At 44.6% G+C, this 16,706-nt stretch overlaps 1 protein-coding gene across 2 annotated transcripts in view; it reads right to left on the bottom strand.

Annotated features, from left to right (window-relative positions):
• Positions 1 to 16,706, bottom strand: part of SCIMP (SLP adaptor and CSK interacting membrane protein) — a 148,148-nt gene that overhangs the window by 121,123 nt on the left and 10,319 nt on the right. The gene's annotated exons all lie outside the window — the stretch shown is intronic.

The following is a 16,706-nucleotide window of genomic DNA, read 5'->3' as shown; positions in this document are numbered from 1 at the left end:
GTAGAACATGAAAGGTGGTTTTTAACTCCTGTGTTTGAGAACAACACTTTTAGAAAGTTGCTGTTCTCTTGTCTAACCTTTCTGTGTGCATTGGCTGTCTGGTTTGAGAGTGACAGGGGCTGGGGAGCCCCCAGGAGGCTAGCTGAGTCAGTCCTAGGCTGAATGACTGCATCTGCATCTTGAGTGGTGGGAGGGGATAGCACCTAGGCCTGAATAGGGCTGTGCCTGCCTTCCACAATGCTGTCTCCACCTCCTGCTGGGCGGCTGAAGACCCTGCCCCTCTCTCTGAAAGGAAAGGAGAAACCAGGAACACAAAGTGTTCAAGGAACACCTAGAACTGGTTCAGACCGGGCTCAGAGCCCTCCTGCACAAAGGGAACAAAGACTTTTAGCGGTATAAGTACAGGACCCCTGACTACAGAAAATTAGATCATCCTGGAATCAAGAAGGAACCTCTGCCAAGGAGAAAGCTGAAACTGAAGAAGGAAAACTGTCCTGCTGTTGCTTTGCTGGATTGACCTGCTGTTGCTTTGCTGCCAAGGAGAGGGGAAGGACTTTGCTTTGTGCTGTGTCCCCTTGCTTGAAGGAATCTCCAAGGGCCTGAGAAGAGCTGGTTCCCTGTTATGAATTCCCAGGAACAAAAGGACTTCACCCCCAGCTTTCCTGAACTCTATTGAGAGCGTTCTGTCCTTCCTGGAGTGCTTGGCCCATGCGTGGTGTCTCTGGAAGTTGTACCTGTGTTGGCAACCTGGAAACCATGATTTGAGAGACTTTGCTACAGAAAATGTATCGCAATCCCGGCCAAATTCCCCCCGCTACGAAGACCGAGATCGTCGCAGCGCCTGTCGTCGCTTCCAGAAGACTTCACATCCTTCGTTAGCGGGAAGATTTCCGTCGCTGCGAACATCGTCGCAGAGCCTGTCGCCGCTGGGTGAGATCACTGCATCACGTCGCTGCGAGAATCGTCGCAGAGCCATTGCATCGAGGAGCTGCGAGAGGAAGATCGCCGCTGGACCGCGCATCGTCGTCCCGGAGATCATCGCAGCCCCCCGAGATCATCTCATCGTGCCATTGCGAGAGAAAACTTACGCACCGGAATCCATATAAGCCACCGCCTTCCTCCCCATACAGACCGGATTCGTCGCAACACGTCCGCTGCTGCAGCGGGGTTGTCGCTAACCCCTCCCCAGGGTCTCAGGAGTAACGCATAGCTTGTTTTCTATCGCTACAGTTTCTGGGCTTGGAACTTTTTATCGCAAACAAAGGTACTGTGGCTAAAACGTGACGCAACTGTGGATCATTTTATCGCTAACCTTAAGAACACTTTTGCAACTATATTCTTGAACTGTGTATGTTGGATTTTTGTCGCTTTGGTCTTGTTTAGTTTAGATTAAATACCTTTATTTTTCTAAACTGTTGTGGAGTCAGTTTGTGGTGTTTTCACTGTGTTACTGTGAGGTTTGGTACAAATACTTTACACATTGCCTTTGATAACCCTTGACTGCTCGTGCCAAGCTACCAAGGGGGTGAGCAGGGGTTATCTCAGAGGGTTTCCTCCTTACCCTGACTAGAAGCAAGGGTCCCTATTTGGACAGTGGTACCTACCTCTGCCAACTAGAGACCCCCAGTTCTAACAGTAGCGATGGGTAGAGTGGAAGTAAAAAGCTGACCCCTTCGCTTGGATCTAGAGCCATTATTAGTGGGGGCACTTACAAGTAGCAGCACACCTTAAATTCTCTCATCCCTCTGAGTAATGTGGTACACAAGTCAGCTATCCCTCCTATCAAAGGATGACTGTGTATTTGCCTCTGATCATTAATAGTGCTCCACTGCCTTTCAGCTAGGTTTGCGTTATGTAATGCGCATACATACCTACATATATCTCCTTTAAACCCAATTCAAACTGAGAAGTACTGAGAGAAATTCATGCACTTACAACCCTTGACTGTAAGCATCTTAATGAATGGGGCACCCTGGCTAAGTTACCTATATATTGTACAGAGAGCTTTAAACAATATGCCAAGACCTGCACTGCTGAACCTTTTCTAATAAAGTATTATTTGTCATAAAAATGTACACGCCAGAACATCCGAGAGAAGAAAATTCTCAATAACAATCACAACTTTATTTGCTATAGGGTTAGCAGCTACCTCAACCTTTGAGTGAAGTGCAAGCTGCTACTGCTATAACTACTTCTGGTCTAATGCAAGACACCCAACCTACTACCTATAAATGAAAGAAGAAACAAGTGTTGATCAACTCAGTGAAGAAATACCATATGGTCCATCTTTTACAGTTGTTCTGTGCTGATATCAAAAGCACTGCAAGCTGTGTCATAATAGGAGCACCTTCCAAGTGAAAGACTAACAGGTACAAATACAGACAAACAAGCAGTAAGCACTATGGTGGTTGAAAGTAATCGAGAATCCGATGTGAACTCTGTAGTAACACCATGTGCACCACTATTCAAACCTGTCTTGGAAAACTCAGAAGATGAATTTCATCAGATCACCAAAAACCCACCAGACTCTGTTTCAAAATTAGTATTTTTTTTCTAAACATACATTATATTCGCCAGTGGTTTTGAATTGCTATACTGAAATAGGTATTTTTAAATGGACTAAAACAAATCATTTACAGAGGACTTGGGGAAGGCAAATCCAAGAAATGGGTACTTTATTTACAGCAATGCAATGTGTTTTGGTTTTTTCCCATTTTAGGAAATGATTAATTCCAATAGTACCACAACAACGGTATTTGTATTTTCCTGATTGGAAGTAGGGATGAATATTAGGTATTTCTGAAATGAATGCTTTAATTCTAAGTGTCACTTTCCAAAGAACTATAGATCAAGCTAAAGGAACATGCATTTGGAATTCACAGACATGGGTGTACCCAAAGATTTGCAGGGCCACTAGAGAACAAAGCAGATCCTAGGCATAAAAAGATTGATTCATACCAGCACATATAGTATTGGACAACTATGTCAAAATGGTCTGCTTAACATGAATGTAGTTTAAAAAAACATGTTAAATTATTTAATGAGAATATGAAAGTAAGTGTTTTTCATGAAGGGCCACAATAGAAAACCCAGTCTAAGTAAGACCTAATATTTCTAGCAGTAATGATGCATATGTGAAGGTCATCATGTTTATGAGAAGCAGCCGGGTGAATTAGAAAATGCGATAACAAAAACATTAAAAGTGTGCTTATAATAATAGATGGAGACCAAAAAATGCTGAAAGTAAGAATATATTCAGTTTCAGAATATACATCATACACTTTTTAAATTGTACGGGACAATGAGGAATGTTATAGAAAAGAGCATGTTCAGTACAGATGCCGAACTTGCACAGAGTGGCATAGAACCTTACCAATAACTCCTCAGTATTTTACCCTTATGGCATGAATTAACATCAGAGTATATTGAGTGGACAACGCTCCACATAACTTGATCTCTGTGCAAGAAGGTCAACTTTACCCGCATACTCCATATGAAAAACCAAGTATCATATGGTGCATTACTATACCTATAAATGTTTCATGATTTGAAGGATATTTATTACAAACAGAAATGGGGTGGCATAATAGATTGGGGAATGCTACAAAACTCAAAGATTATATCATTGCAAGCCATCTTCTGCACAACTACCTGGCTGGTTTCAAATGACAATACTGCATGGAGACCTCTACGTTGCACATCGGAGATGATGCACTCAACAACAGGAGATGACTCCTGCCTCCTGATATTGCTAGACCTCTCAGCTGCCTTTGACACAGTCAGTCATTTCACCCTCATACACACATGGAGTTGTCCTACTTTCCAACTGACACCAGTTTGTTCACTTCCAGTTCGCAAAAAGATCCAATCACCTGTGTGAAGCCTTTACATGGAACAATTTGGTGCTCTATTCACAGAAGACTGTATCAAGATTCACCATCATGCACAACTCCACATGAAAGTCTCCTCTGCTTCAGAAATCCAACACCTCAAACACTGCTTGCACATCATCCAGTCCTGAGTTTTCAGAGCCTACCTGAAGCTCAATCCAACCAAGACAGAACTGTTATTTGCCAAGAGCAACAAACAAAAAACAGTACAAACCGTGCTCAATGAAATTAGTCTACAAGGTTTCCGTTTCCAGCCCTAACTTTCACTAAATGACAATTCACTTGGATTCACCCTGGACACCAACCTCCCGCTCAAGGAACAATGTGGCAAAAAAAAGACTGCTTCATATTAGCTCTCTCTTCGAAATAGTGTCAAACTGTTTCTTCAAGAAAGCTACTTTACAACTACTGTTCAAGGCCTCATATTCTCGCATTTGTATAGTGGTATTGACTTGCTCCATGGCCTCCCAAACCTCATACTGGCACCTCTTACAGGTATTCTACACACCACATGTCATCCAGGGCCTGACATTTTTTATCACATCCCCTTTATCCTAATTGAACTCCAATGCCCCCCCCCCCTTGCATGGATGCACTATCTTCATAACCAGCTACATCATTGACAGGCATCACAACCAACATCCCCACTAATTTTGCAGACAAGTTCACCATTTCTGGTTGTTCTCTGCACTCCCCCAGCCTGCAACCCATCACACTGCAGAGAAAGAAGTGTAAAAAAGAAAAAAATGACAGAAAACATTTTCCATCTATGCACCCAGGATCTGGAAGAACATCCCCATAATCATCCAGACCACCCCCTGCTCCAATTTAGAAAGACTCGCCTCTTGAAAAGATCCTACATCACAATGCATTAACCATCCACAATCCAGCTTCCTCTTCCATTACTCATTGACGTTTTCCTTGTCTTTGACCATGTACAGCGCTCTGCTGCCTTTTTTCTTAATTTGATCTATAAAATTTCCATATGCATACATACACATAAAGTACTATCTATTACTCTCTACATTACCTACTAAAGGAACAACATTTCTAAATACTGCTGTATGTTCACTAATCCATTAGACACATCTTAATAAATAAAGAAATCACATCACGCAGTGAAGGAAATGTTATACTTTTAAATGATACATGCACAGATACAAGCATTTTGGAAGATTTTGTATTGATAAAAAATGGTTCACACCTAGTCCAATTTTCAGAATCAGGCTGTTCCTTAAATTATGTTTTCATCTATGAAAGAATACAATGAAGGGCAATAGCAGAACAGCTTAGCTATTCGAAGGACAAAGCACTATCGCTCAGTGGTACACCTTCATTGTATCCTTAGTTCTGGTTTTATACCATAGCTAGGTGATCACCATGTTTGTTACTAGATTTACAGGTTTAACAATCGACTTCGAAGTTTTAATCGCTCAGGTAGGGATTTGTAACCAAATAAGTACATAAGGTATAAAGGCACTTTGGACATACCAGGAGTCAAACAAAAGGATGCACTTTTATGAATGCTATGGTAAAGGACGGATTTACTCTGAGTTAGGTCCAATTAGAACAACGCACTTTACAATGACTGTTAACTAGGTCACCTTTGCTCCTTTTACATGAAACAATTTTAGACTTTTATATATTGATTTTAAGCCTTACACTGAGGGTGCATTAGGATATAAATACGGTTGAAGTTCGCAATCTGTCATCGTAAGTTTTATGCTTCAGCATTTTATAAGATACCTGGACAGGTCTATTTCCTCATAATGAATTGTTGTTTACTGTGAAGCTATGTTGTTACTCTTATTTGCGAAATTTACTGGTGAATTGTCTGATTTGATGTCATAATTGTTAAAGGTTTGAATGAACTAAACAATACATTTATACATACAGCAATTAAATCACCAAGAGAATTGAATTTTGTGTCTATGAATTATGTCCACTACCACAAGAGGCAACTATGTTACTTTTGTGAGGAAATACTAACAAGCTGTTCTATGCAAATGCTAACATACTAACATGCATCCTTTCATTAATATTAAGACAGGGAATACCAAGGAGTTGATCAACTAATTATAGTAGTGGAGGAAAGTGCAACACAGATAACACAAATGTTACAGTTGGCTTATCCAAATGCATTTATTGGACTTCAGAAACAATTCTACATTCTTCAAACATAACAGGACAATTCTCATATTTAAGAGCAGCTAGTAAGGATTTTTGTGCATTCAAACACTTGCATGCTCAGCACGGCACAAGTCCTAAAATGAAGTGGGGGGACTGACCAAGTCAGGCAGTATGCAAGTGACATAATGGCACGTGCTATCAACAGGACATGATGTCACGATGTGTGACATTCCACGTGGCATCACAGGAAGTGACCTCACTGGAATTGATGCTCTGATATGTGTATGATATAACATATGCCAACTGAAAATGCAATAAAATATGTTTTTTTTAATTCTCCTGCAAAGCATTTCATGTAACAAGCAGATCACAGATGTTTATTTTATGTAGATAGGTAAGTGGATTACTGCTGTGAACACAGACATCCTTTTGCTACTTGCAGTTAATAAATGATAATCTTTCTAGTAGACCACAGTGAGCTATGAAGTGCATTTGACGCCTACATCTTGTAACCCTTACTGTCTCATGTAACACATATTGTACATTCATTTAAACACTTACATGATCTATTTGGAATGGATAATGTGTATGTTATGTAAAGTGCTCTGACACTCCGCATTGGAATGAGTAGCGCTATAAAAGAAATTAAACAGTGCTATTTAAATTGTTATTTGTGTAAATACTGAGACAGACCAACCCATCTGACAGTCTTGCAGTGCCTGCACTTATATACAACAAAGTAAAAAGCATGCATCTCTTAAGTACCTGTGAAGAGATAACACGCTGTGTGGTTTTGTTTCCTCTGCAGTGCATTTGCATTTGTGAGGTTCCAGGATGCCTCTAGTCCATACTAGATCAAAAGGAAGCCTGATGGCCCCTTAACTTCTGTCTTTATCATTGCTAAGCTGGAGGTGGGAAAACAGCCCCCTCACTGCCTGAACGTTGCTGCTGGGAATCGAAAGCAGACAACGTGCAACTGGGACAAGTTTAACATATTTCTGTGGGGCCCAAGTTCTTAGCAGGGGGGACGGCGTCCACCCTGTGAAAAGAGTGGGTGGATGTACCCCCGACTAGTGCCCTGAGGCTCAGCCTGATACATTTCAGGTTATTTTCATTGTAGTCTTTTTTCTATATTGACTCCGAAAGTAATATTGCCAATAAACAAATCCGAAGAGAAGTGATTTTCACACTTATTAGATTGAAGAGGGGTTTAGGTGTGAATCAAGGAAATGGTGGCGATAGGTTTCAGTATTAACCTATGGAATATGCATGGAGTGGACTGAGTACCAGCACTCAAAATGCACCAAGAAAATGTCATCATTCCCTTGATCATTTCCATTTAGAACTGATGTTCCTAAAAGAAGTGCACCTGTATTAGAAATTGGTAATCGATGGTTCACTGAAGAATAACACCAAAAAAGAATGCACCTCTGGTAAGAAGCATACAACATCATGCAATTTACAAGACCATTGAACATTTTCATTTTTAGGATCCCTATCCTTAGACACCTTTAATACAGTCAACAATATTTGCAAACTTCATGTGTTTTTCATAATGTTATGTACAACTGTATATTAACATGATCAGCGTTCTTGCGTTTGAGTGCTTTGAAGTGTGTGATGGAAATGTAAGGCCTATAAACCAAGGTTTTCTCATTTCTAAAAAGAGTCCTTCTGTTTGAGCACTCTACCAAAATATGTACAGGAGTGTCACGTTTTTAAGGCTCATGATGGCCAGCCAGGGAAGGGATTTTTTATTTTATGAAGCTATGTGGGTATACAGAGAAATTAGCTTGTAAGTTACGTTTTGAAAGAAGGACAGGAGATATTGTAGCAGTAGACTTCTGTGTAATTCTTATAAACTAAACCGATGTATAGTTCACTGTCCTGTATAGCAAAACAGACGCCACGTGCAAGCTAACTCATCCTTGCTTCATAAAGCACCCTATAAAACAAGCATTTGCAATGCAATAGGTCTCGCATTAGAAAAGTTTGAGCTATTGGTATTGTAAATGACAAATTTGTATTTATGTGTTGGTTTTGAAAATAGCGAAATTAATAGCTTTGTCATTTACAATGCTAATAGGTATAGCTTTCGCAAATGTGACACCTATAGCATTTGTAATGCAATATGTGTTTTATTTACGTGACTTACATGTATTGATATTACAAATAAATGGCTTTTATTTTTTTTTTTTTAATTAATACTTAAATAAAAGTTATTGTAATTTATAATGGCAATAGCTTAAAGTGTTGTAAATAACTTTTGTGAAGATTATGTTCAGTGTATTTTATTGTGATGAAAATCCAAGAATAGATGTGAAATATTAACATCTTTTTTGTGACATTTATAATAAAGCTTGAAACATTGAGAGAACATATTTGAACTAGTTGTTGTTGAATGGTTGCACAGATTGATGCTGTGGTGGCGCTGAGTGATGTTGTGGTGCCCCTGAGTGATGCTGTGGTGGTGCTGAGTGATGTTGTGGTGATGTGATATATAGAGTGAGTGAGGGCGATAGATAGATAGATAGATAGATAGATAGATAGATAGATAGATAGATAGATAGACAGACAGACAGACAGACAGACAGACAGACAGACAGACAGACAGACAGACAGACAGACAGACAGATAGACAGACAGACAGACAGACAGACAGACAGATAGATAGATAGATAGATAGATAGATAGATAGATAGATAGATAGATAGATAGATGGATGGATGGATGGACGGACGGACAGACAGACAGACAGACAGACAGACAGACAGACAGACAGACAGACAGACAGACAGACAGACAGACAGACAGACAGACAGACAGACAGACAGACAGACAGACAGACAGACAGACAGACAGACAGACAGACAGACAGACAGACAGACAGACAGATAGATAGATAGATAGATAGATAGATAGATAGATAGATAGATAGATAGATAGATAGATAGATAGATAGATAGATAGATAGATAGATAGATAGATAGATAGATAGATAGATTAATAGAGTTAGGGCGATAGAGTGAGGGTGATAAATAGATATAATTATGTGGCACTGAGTGGTATTTGGAGTGTATGTTGCATTGAGTGCAGTGTAATTATGTGGCGTGGAATTATGTGGCACTGAGTTGTATTTGGAGTGTATGTTGCATTGAGTGCAGTGTAATTATGTGGCATGTAACTATGTGGCACTGAGTGGTATTATTATTATTATTAAAAAAATTTATAGAGCGCGTAGTCACCCTGAGGTATCCCAGCGCTGAAGATCCCTACATCTGTGGGTTCGGGAGCGGAAAAGGAGGGGGGGACGACAGGTTCAGACGGAAGAAATTTAAATTAAGGGAACAGGTGAGCTTTAAGCCGTTTCCTGAAACGTAAGTAGTTAGGTTCTTTTCTCAAGTCTCGGGGGAGAGCATTCCAGAGGCGTGCGGTGTGGACCGAGAAGCGTCTTCCACCCGTGCGGGCTTTCTTGAATCTGGGAAGGATGATAAGGGACTCCTTGTCCGATCGAAGGGATCTTGGGGCTTTGTAACGTTTTATGAATTTCCTAAGAATAGGGGGGCCTTGATTCTGCAGTAGTTTATGCGCCAGGCATAAGGCTTTGAATATCACTCGTTCCCTCACTGGGAGCCAGTGCAGGAGCTTCAGTGCAGATTTGGCTGAAGCTCTGGCAGGGGTGTTAGTGAGGAGCCGGGCCGCCGCATTTTGGATTTTCTGAAGTTTGTTTAGAGTTGCTTCGGGTGCGCCCAGATAGATTGCGTTGCTATAGTCGAGCCTGGAAAGTATAAGGCCTTGGATGAGAAGTCTTTAAGATGTGGGTGGAAGTAGGGGCAGGATCTTTCTCATTGATTTCAGTAGCCCGAAACAGGTACCGGCTACTTTTTTGGCCTGCGTGGTGAATGAAAGGTCGGTTTCGATCCATACACCCTGGCTTTTTACTTCCTGTTTTGGGTCTGGGGGGGGGACCCAGACAGGGTGGCCAGATGTTCTGGGGGAAGGTGAGTCCTTTCTGACCCAGAAGGAGAATGTCCGTCTTTGAACCATTCAGCTTTAAGGCTGAGCTGTTCATCCACCCTTGTATCTGCGTCAAGCAGTTGAATAAGTCTGCAGGTTGTTGACTAGGGTGGGATAGGGAGACAACTAGTTGTGTGTCATCCGCATAACTGACGATGCTCACTCCGAACGGGGTGACGACCTCCTCCAATGGGGACATGTAGATGTTAAACAATGTGGGGCTCAGGGAGGAGCCCTGAGGCACCCCACATTGGAGGGGTGTTTCGGAGGAGCAGGTGTTATTCTCCCAGATCTGGAAGGAACGTTGGGCCAGAAAGGAGGAAAGCCAGGATAGAGCAGTGCCTTCCACTCCTACCTTCTTGAGCCGTTTGATCAGGAGTTGGTGGTTGACGGTGTCGAAGGCCGCGCTCAGGTCGAGGAGGATCACTGCCACTGATCCTCCTTCGTCTAAGAGTGCTCTGGCCTCCTCCACCGCCGCCAGGAGGGCGATGTCAGTGCCCTGTCCTGGGTGAAAACCTGTCTGCGAGTTTTTTAGCAGGTTATTGGATTCAAGAAACTGGGAAAGTTTCTTGTTCACCAGTTTCTCGGCAATCTTGCTGGTCCCGGGGAGGAGGGATATTGGTCTGTAGTTGGCCATTTCCGCTGGATCCAAGGAGGGTTTCTTTAGAAGCGCTTTAACAACTGCCGCTTTCCAACTAGGGGGGACGACTCCCTGTTGTAAAGACGCGTTAATCAGATGGGTGAGGGGGGGATGATGATGGGAGCTACTTCCTTGAGGGTCCGTAGCGGTGCGGGGTCCCTGGGAGATCCGCTTTTGATGGTTTTTAGCGTATTCTCGACTTCTTCGGTGGTTATTTGCCCCCAGGAGGATAGGCGAGGGGAGATCGGAGTGTCGGGGGGATCGCCAATCTCGCTCGGATTGGTAGAAGGGATGGAGTCAAGGATTTTTTTAATCTTTTCTTGGAAAAAGCTGGCTAGCTGATGGCATTTTTCCTGATCTGCTTTGGGGTCTGGGGGGTTTCTCGGGCCGGGGTCGGGGACCTTGAGGAGTTCTTTCAGGATGGTATAGGTTTCTTTGCTAGAGCAGGCGGCTTTTTCAATTCTTTCCTGAAAGAATAGACTTTTTGTCTTGCCAATAGAAGATTTGTATATTGATAGGGAGGTGAAATAGGCATCCTTATTTGCATTGGATTTCTCCTTCCTCCAGGAACGTTCAGCTCTTTTACAGTCCTGCCGTAGCGACTTGAGCTCTGGAGTATACCACGGGGCTGAAGGTATTCGTTTGGTATGTCTGAGGGTGGCGGTTTTGGGGAGGAGTGTGTCCAAAGAGCATGTGATCCAGGAGCTGAACTGTTTATCGGCCGTAATAGCGTCAGAGGAAAGCGTTGGAATAGAATTAGAGAGAATGGAGGACCATTTGGCTGGTAGAAGTTTGTGCCAACGTCTGTCGGTGACTTTGATTTTCGCGGACTGGGTGGTAACAGTAGGAGACTCCCAGGAGATGGGGATTAAAAAGTGATCGGTCCATGGCAGTGGCAAAGGAGGACTGGTGGTGATATTGGCGACATTGGTGAGGACGGGATCTAAGAGGTGTCCCTTGTCATGGGTGGGCTCGTTATTCACCAATTGAATGTTAAGTAACAGAAGGTCCACTAGCAGGTCGGAAGCAGACCGGTCAGTGGGATCTGTGAAGTGGAGGTTAAGATCGCCTACGATAAGAAAGTTAGAAACGGAGGCGGCTAGTTGAGAAGCCGTTTCGGTGACTGCGTTGAGGAATTTCCCAAGAGTACCCGGGGGGCGGTAGATTAGTAGTCCCGAAAGGGAGTGCGTCGGGGAGGTTTGGAGGGAGAAGTGGCAGCTTTCAGAGTCTTCAATGGTGGTGTAATTGGTTCTACAGCTGAGGTGTTCTCAGTAGATTATAGCCAACCCGCCTCCTCTTCCTCTGGGTCTATGAAGGGTTTGGATGAGGTAGCCTGGGGGAAGGGCAGTGACAATGTCCGCGTCAGTACTGTCAGAAAGCCAGGTTTCTGTAAGAAACAATGCGTCTAAGCCTTGGTCTTGGATCATCCCATTGATTTCGAGTGCATGCTTGGGGAGGGAGCGACAGTTGAGAAGACCCAGCTGTAATCTAGAATTGGCTGGGATCTGAGTGGCTGGGTAGCAGCACGTGCAGTTTGTGAAGGGTTTACCTGCGTCGTGAATGTAACGACATCCTTGGTTTTTTTCAGGTCGGAGATCCAGGAGCGTGTCTGCTGGGTACATCAGACGAATGGGGGGTGGATCTGGCAGAGTCCCTGGGCCTGGGTCCGTCCGGGCCCGGACGGGCCCAGACGGGCTTGCCTTAGGCACTTCTTCGGCGTGCTGACGGCGCGCCCGCTGCGCCCGTCCGCTGCGCGTACGTGAAATACACATGTTTAAGAAGGCGAAGGGGGCGTGGCTTCGAGCGAGTGGCCGTGGCCACAGGACCGGCTCACTCGCTGCTGGCGGCGAATCTGGGCGTTCCCGCTGCAGCGATTAGCTCTGTTGCGTGGGGAAAAGAGAAGCGATCAGCCCAACAAAGGATCGAGCAGGTGAAGGAAGGGGGGGCAGTGACACAGTATACACCACACAAAGTTTTTAAAATCAACAAAGTTTCAAGTTTTTTAAAAAGCGCTCCCGGCTGTGCCTCAGGAGTAGTGATCTGACCAGAGCTCGTGATCAGCTCTGCTTAAGAAGGCGAAGGGGGCGTGGCCTCGAGCGAGTGGGTGTGGCCGCAGGACCGGCTCACTCGCTGCTGGCGGCGAATCTGGGCGTTCCCGCTGCAGCGATTAGCTCTGCTGCGTGGGGAAAAGAGAAGCGATCAGCCCAACAAAGGATCGATCAGGTGATGGAAGGGGGGGCAGTGACACAGTATACACCACACAAAGTTTTTAAAATCAACAAAGTTTCAAGTTTTTTAAAAAGCGCTTCCGGCTGTGCCTCAGGAGTAGTGATCTGACCAGAGCTCGTGATCAGCTCTGCTTAAGAAGGCGAAGGGGGCGTGGCCTCGAGCGAGTGGGCGTGGCCACAGGACCGGCTCACTCGCTTCTGGTGGCGAATCTGGGCGTTCCCGCTGCAGCGATTAGCTCTGCTGCGTGGGGAAAAGAGAAGCGATCAGCCCAACAAAGGATCGATCAGGTGAAGGAAGGGGGGGGCAGTGACACAGTATACACCACACAAAGTTTTTAAAATCAACAAAGTTTCAAGTTTTTTAAAAAGCGCTCCCAGCTGTGCCTCAGGAGTAGTGAGTAGGTATTTGGAGTGTATTGTTGCATCGAGTGCAGTGTAATTATGTGGCGTGTAATTATGCGGCACTGAGTGATATTTGGAGTGTATGTTGCATTGCGTGCAGTGTAATTATGTGCCATGTAATTATGTGGCACTGAGTGGTATTTGGAGTGTATGTTGCATTGAGTGCAGTGTAATTATGTGGCGTGTAATTATGTGGCACTGAGTGGTATTTGGAGTGTATGTAGCATTGAGTGCAGTGTAATTATGTGGCACTGAGTTGTATTTGGAGTGTATGTTGCATTGAGTGCAGTGTAATTATGTGGCGTGTAACTGTGTGGCACTGAGTGGTATTTGGAGTGTATTGTTGCATTGAGTGCAGCGTAATTATGCGGTGTGTAATTATGTGGCACTGAGTGATATTTGGAGTGTATGTTGCATTGCGTGCAGTGTAATTATGTGGCACTGAGTGGTATATGGAGTGTATGTTGCATTGAGTGCAGTGTAATTATGTGGCGTGTAATTATGTGGCACTGAGTGGTATTTGGAGTGTATGTTGCATTGAGTGCAGTGTATTTATGTGGCGTGTAATTATGTGGCACTGAGTGGTATTTGGAGTGTATGTAGCATTGAGTGCAGTGTAATTATGTGGCGTGTAATTATGTGGCACTGAGTTGTATTTGGAGTGTATGTTGCATTGAGTGCAGTGTAATTATGTGGCGTGTAACTGTGTGGCACTGAGTGGTATTTGGAGTGTATTGTTGCATTGAGTGCAGTGTAATTATGTGGTGTGTAATTATGTGGCACTGAGTGATATTTGGAGTGTATGTTGCATTGCGTGCAGTGTAATTAAGTGGCGTGTAATTATGTGGCACTGAGTGGTATTTGGAGTGTATGTTGCATTGAGTGCAGTGTAATTATGTGGCGTGTAATTATGTGGCACTGAGTGGTATTTGGAGTGTATGTTGCATCGAGTGCAGTGTAATTATGTGTTGTGTAATTATGTGCACTGAGTAGTATTTGGAGTGTATGTTGCATTGAGCGCAGTATAATTATGTAGCATATAATAATGTGGCACTGAGTGGTATTGTCTGGAGTGTATGTTGTATTTAGTAGAGTGTAATTATGTGGCGTGTAAATATGTGGCACTGAGTGGTATTTGGAGTGTATGTTGCATTGAGTGCAGTGTAATTATGTAACATATAATTATGTGGCACTGAGTGGTATTGTGTGGAGTGTGTGTTGCATTGAGTACAGTGTAATTATGTGGCTTGTAATTATATGGCACTGAGTGGTATTTGGAGTGTATGTTGCATTGAGTGCAGTGTAATTATGTGGCATTGAGTGGTATTTGGAGTGTATGTTGCATTGAGAGCAGTGTAATTATGTGGCGTGTAATTATGTGGCACTGAGTGGTATTTGGAGTGTATGTTGCATTGAGTGCAGTGTAATTATGTAACTTATAATTATGTGGCACTGAGTGGTATTGTGTGGAGTGTGTTGCATTGAGTACAGTGTAATTATGTGGCTTGTAATTATATGGCACTGAGTGGTATTTGGAGTGTATGTTGCATTGAGTGCAGTGTAATTATGTGGCATTGAGTGGTATTTGGAGTGTATGTTGCATTGAGTGCAGTGTAATTATGTAGCATGTAATTATGTGGCACTAAGTGGTATTTGGAGTGTATGTTGCATTGAGTGCAGTGTAATTATGTGGCGTGTATTTATATGGCACTGAGTGGTATTTGGAGTGTATGTTGCGTGAGCGCAGTAATTATGTAGCATATAATTATGTGGCACTGAGTGGTATTATGAGTAGTGTATGTTGTATTCAGTAAAGTAATTGTGTGGCGTGTAATTATGTGGCACTGAGTGGTATTGTTTGGAGTGTATGTTGCATTGTAATTATGTAGCATATAATTATGTGGCATTGAGTGGTATTGTGTGGAGTGTGTGCTGCATTCAGTAGAGTGTAATTATGTGGTGTGTAATGATGTGGTATTGAGTGGTATTTGGAGTGTATGTTGCGTTGAGCGCAGTGTAATTATGTAGCATATAATTACGTGGCACTGAGTGGTATTGTGTGAGTGTATGTTGTATTCAGTAGAGTGTAATTGTGTGGCATATAATTATGTGGCACTGAGTGTGCACCTCTTGGCCTGCCCACTTGCCCAGACGTCAGTGGTGAACGGGGCTGCCCTCTAGTGTACAGTCATCGGTTCTCACCCCTGTGCCATCCTCTGGCTCCTAAAGGCCGGCTCTCGGGTGCTCTCCTTGGCCCCGGTGTACCCTGGTGTCTCTGGAGGCCCAGCACGGTGGGCGAGAGGGAGAGCACCGGAATGAAGATCTGCCATATCTCGGGCTCTGCGCTGGCGCCGGGGTCCCTGCGGACCCCCCTCTCCTCTCTGGTTTAACCTGCCAGAGTCAGAAGGCTCGCCATCTTGCTCTGCTTTCGCTCAGGATTGTGACCCCCAAGCCCTCTCAGCTTCTTAAAGTTTGTCTCTTGGGGGAGAATGGGAGGGGAGACTCGATGGGGGGTGGGGTTGCTCCCCAGATTCTATAGATATGCTAATGTGATCATCTTCCCCAGCTGTGTTGGTGCCAAGGCGGGAAGAAGCTTGGCTGTCTCCTGTGACCCCTGCCAGGAGAGCAGCTGAAATGCACCGCTTTGTTATGGAACAAGATCCCCCGGTGCAATGCCTTCCAAACAATTGATTTCTCTAAGCGAGAGCCTACCTCGCTGTACTGTGGACGGGAGACGCTGTGCCCGCCTGTCTGCTCGGGCCGCGCTGTCATTGGCGGCCGCCGAGGCAGGAAGACAGGCAAACACGGAGGAGACGTGGGCGGGGCCTAATCTAGGTTTCCGCTTCCCCCTGCCTTGGGGAAACTTTAGCTGTCGTTGCCGGTCTCCCATGCGGTGGAGGGAGACCGGAGTTGCTGCAGAAAGCCCCTGGTCCCAGGAGGGGGCCCGGGTGAAGGGGAAGCCGGTGGAGCTGCGCGGGGCTCCTGTATGATGGAGCGAGCCCCGCGCTACATGAGGAGATGCCGCCGCAGGAGCCCCTAAGAACGGGAGCTCCAGAGCAGACCGGCAGCCTACCGGTAAGTGGGGCCGGTGTTGTGGTAGCAGAGGGGGGCGTCGGGGCACATTGCTGGTGGCCGCACCCCCCGTGTGCTTTCCCTCCCTGCGGGTGCCCGTGTTTAAGGCAGTGTGCACGGCGCCATGCTGGACGTGCGCGTTCACGCACGACGTGCGCGTTCGCGCACCCAAATCCACACAAAAAGCTCGTAACACCCTCCTGTCCCTAATTCCCCCGAGACGGGCAGCTATACGTCTCTAGCTGGACGCATCCTTCGGATGCTAACTCCTGCGAGACCTAAAAAGTTATATGCGATACTAGTGTTAGAGGACGAGTTACACATCGA

The sequence above is a fragment of the Lissotriton vulgaris genome, chromosome 2_1, assembly GCF_964263255.1.
Source record: "Lissotriton vulgaris chromosome 2_1, aLisVul1.2, whole genome shotgun sequence".
NCBI lineage: Eukaryota > Metazoa > Chordata > Amphibia > Caudata > Salamandridae > Lissotriton > Lissotriton vulgaris.
This window is presented reverse-complemented; position numbering and strand designations above follow the sequence as displayed.